This window comes from Centruroides sculpturatus, unplaced genomic scaffold (genome assembly GCF_000671375.1).
Source record: "Centruroides sculpturatus isolate CEXI.00-Female unplaced genomic scaffold, Cexi_2.0 scaffold809, whole genome shotgun sequence".
In the NCBI taxonomy this organism is placed as follows: domain Eukaryota; kingdom Metazoa; phylum Arthropoda; class Arachnida; order Scorpiones; family Buthidae; genus Centruroides; species Centruroides sculpturatus.
In genome coordinates, this window is record NW_019385083.1 from 390,786 (window position 1) to 394,931 (window position 4,146).

At 31.3% G+C, this 4,146-nt stretch overlaps 1 long non-coding RNA gene across 1 annotated transcript; it reads right to left on the minus strand.

The window, feature by feature from the left end:
• Positions 1-2,446: 2,446 nt before the first annotated feature.
• LOC111634414 lies at positions 2,447-3,704 on the minus strand. Its single transcript, XR_002758212.1, has 3 exons — positions 3,522-3,704; positions 3,318-3,439; positions 2,447-3,124 (listed from the first exon to the last, which is right to left on the minus strand). It is a non-coding gene; the product is annotated as an uncharacterized LOC111634414 (long non-coding RNA).
• Between the last annotated feature and the right edge of the window lie 442 nt (positions 3,705-4,146).

A 4,146-nucleotide genomic window follows, 5' to 3' on the forward strand; every position in this document is an offset into this window, starting at 1 on the left:
GGAGCGGTTTAACCAAAAGCTACAACTTAAATCGTATGTCTTTATGAATTGTAAGTAATACAAATAATAATTACTAGTTTGTACAATTAATGTAATTGCTTTAAGTATGTTCTATGTAAATTGGCAGTTTGGATAATATTGCTAAGATGACTTTGTGAAATTTTGTTCGGAAAGAAAGGGCGACAACTAATATCGAATGAATTTCGGTGTAATATGCGAATATCAACCACAGGTAAAAACAAATATTGTTAAGATATGTTGTAATTGTCAATCTATTTATTTGAATTTTGTGTAAATTATAAGAAAGCCATATTTAAAAGCCCAGTAGTCAAGCTGCTATCTACGACCCTGTTTGTTCTCCAATGATTATCGTCGACCTTGTTTGTTATCCAAGTTGTATATGAAATATGAAATTGTCCATCCTGTTCGACATCTGTACAATAGTGGTTTGTGTTTTATGGTATGTTTTTTAAAAAATTTTTTTAAAAAAACAGTTTATCTACTCGCGTATTTTTGTACAAATTTTCTCATGTTTTATTTTTTATGTCTAGTTGGCTGAAGAGGGGCCAATGCCCGAAACGCGTAATGTAAAAGGCGTCCCAACTGAATAAATAGTCAATAAGTTGCCAAGTGTTGATATATGTCACCTTAGTGTGTCTGCAAAGAAACAAAAATTAAATAATGTGAAAAACTAAAACAAATCTTAAATTTTTATTAATAAAAAATACTTAATACAGTATGTAACAATAAATTTTAGTTTTTCTAGAAAAGTTTGAACATTTTGTTTATAAATTTAAAGAAAAATTGAAATTTATTTTATTAAATCTCTAACAAAAGTTGTTATACAACAATATTACCTTAAAATATTAATTGTTTAATTAAACCTTTTTGGTTAATATTTAAATAATATAATATTTTACTTATGAAAGGTAAATTGAATAATGAAAAAGATAATTTAAATAAAAACCAAAATAGTTTTAAAAAAGTAAGTACCGTATATCTACGTAGGTAAGACAACGAGGTATAAATATTCGTCGAAGTTTTATAGTTTTAGCATATATCTGTCCTATAAGACGACCGCCAAACTATCAACAACGGCCTATGAATTTAGTTTAGATCAGCGATCATCATCTGGATAATAACACTGTATAGCGTATAGGGAATTATGTCCTATTCGTAATTTTTTGAAAGAATTTCAAATTTTATTTTATTTATTTATTTTATTTGTCTGGTAGCACTACCTTGCGATTGTTGCAAACATTCGGGCATTCATACCTTGACTATTCACATAAACGTCGTATGGGCTATTCTATTTTGTGGACATATCCTACTCTCTACAGGTAAACAGTTACGGTTTTTCCGTTTTTTAATAATGATTTTAATTTATATAACTTTCAATCTAATTGTTTTTTGTATCTGTCCTATATGACGACCCCGGATTTTGGGGGTCGTCATATAAGATGATATAAGTATGCGCAGATAAGATGATATAACTATCATCTTATCTGCGCAGATATACGGTATATAAATATGAATAAACTTTATTTACAAATTCTGTTTTAATTCAGCAAAATTATGAATTATTTCATTATAATTAATATTATCCAAAGCATTTTGTTCGATGTATAAAACAGCAAAAGAATTTAATTTTGATTCACTCAATCAGTTTCGTAAATAATTTTTTACACATTTTAATACTGAGAATGAATTACTTTCAATAAGAAGAAACATAACACATTTTTTTTAGATTTTAGAATTCACAATAACCATATAAAAAGCTATATATTTTTGTTCATTTGGCTATTATATACAGTTGTCCAACAGAAAAGTAAACTATGTTATTTACAAATCTTTTCAAAATAAACAGTTTGACCGGGCCCTAGACATTTGTCTATGCGATGATCTGGCCCTGAGCAGAAGATTGTTTGGGGGTAAGTGTTATATACAAATTTTATCATCAAACATACTAATTTTTTAAATTTAGCGAACGACTTTCAGTAAGACATTTATATAAACGGAAAAAGTTTAGATAGAACATAAAAATAGTTAACGAACAACTAGTACATAATTAAAGAAATTCCCGAATAATAGTATCTTAAGACTGGAATAAATTATTTCAGGGGGCGGGGTTACAAAACAAACAACTGCTAAATAAGAACTTTCCAATTACGTTACACAAATATGTGGCTAAGATTTAAATGACCATACAAAGCTTTGTTGATTTTAGAGTGGGCTAGCACCCACCCTTGCGCCATTTGCTAAGGTTGTGCAAATGTACTTTTACTCCGCGATAATTTTCCTGATTGGTTTATAAAAGCATTATTTATGCGTTGTTTATATAAAAAGCAAATAAGTTTTTTGGTAAAGTGAAATCTGTTTAATGTCAGTTGCTGATGTTTCAGTTTTATTTAATAACTAGCAAAGAATGTCCAGTGTTGCCCGGAAATTCACTGAAGGAGTTGAGTTGTCATCGTTTTAGGGTAGCGTATATTTCTCGCAAAGTGGCAGAGAGTAACTATGTAAAATTTGGTGAAAATCAGTCCAATGATTTGGCAATTTGGGTGGTGATGAAATCGGGAAAATAAGTGAGGTTCCGAGTTTTAAAGTAGCGTATATTTTTGGAGAATTGTAAAGACTTACTACGCAAAATTTGGCCCAGATCGGTCAAAAAGTTTGGGAATTTATTGGGAAGACGAAATTAACAGAAAGTAATGAGGAGTCGTAGATTTAAGGTAGCTTACTTTTTAAATATTAACTTGTATCTTCAGACTGAAGATACAAGTTATGAGGGCGATTTTTTCCCAACCTCTAATGGTCTATAAAACAAAGACAAGTGTAAATAACAAAATGAATTTATTACCAAAAGTTAGGTACAAACATGGTTACTTTTCGACATAATCACCGTGATGATTGAGCCATTAGTCATATCTGTGGATAGAATCATGGACCCGAAATGACTGAAGTTATTGTTTATTGTACTTATCAAATCTTCCAAATGAGGAAGCCAACACTTCTTAATTTCTTCTATTTTGTCCTTCAGCTGATCTAGTTTGTTCTGTTTTTCGGTCACGTCCTTCTCCAGTTGTTTTATGTAGTTACGTTTCCGCCGATATTGATGAACGACCTACAGAACAAAGTTTTGCGTCATATAAAGATTAATAATAAAAAAAGCGACAAAAACTATAGGAAAATATATTACGCTTCTGTCTTCCTCGAAAACACAATTTAATTAAAATTGAGTTTTCGAGGAAGACGGAAGCGTATATGATAATTCCCGAAAATTAAAATTGTCCGGAATTATCATATACTTCGCTTACTTCTTCACATTTTTCTGGCAATTCTCCGTCGTCGTCGATGTCCGTGATCTCCCTCTTTTTTAAAGAGATGTTCTACACTGTCTCATTTCCATGACGGCTCTTTTCGTGACTTCCAACTCTTCCTGTAAAAATTACGCGGCGTACTGTACAAAAGTTAAAGCATGCATTTTTATTGTTACATAAATAGCATCGTGACAGACGAACCTCCAAATTCTGTAGACTGTTGGCTTCACGCAATTCTCTCTCTGCTTTCAGTTTATCGGCGAGCGTCTGAAAGTAATGGAGACTAATGCGAATTTTATTCTCGTCCAACTGGAAGCATTGCTGAAATTTCACAAAACAAACAACTGCTAAATAAGAACTTTCCAATTACGTTACACAAATATGTGGCTAAGATTTAAATGACCATACAAAGCTTTGTTGATTTTAAAATCAACAAAGCTTTGTATGGTCATTTAAATCTTGAAGAGAAGCACATCTCTTTTTGTTAATACAGTAGTTAAGATCTGACTGGTAGCTTTTGCTGTCTCTCTCTCTGCGTTGAATATTCTATCTATTTTCTCGCTAATTTTCGTCATTAAAATTAAAGTTTTCGTTTTGTCTCTTTCGACTATTAATTCTTTCTATTTATTACAATAATATAAACATTTTAATGTCGATTATTATTATACTTTTAATGTCGATTATTATTATTCCTTTTGCCCGAGCAACGCCGGGCCCACCTGGGCCCGGCGTTGCTCGGGCAAAAGGAACGATAACTAAGATAAAGATTATTACGTTACAGTCAACCTTACCCGTTTTCACAGAATGCAAGAATTGGGTCCCCTTG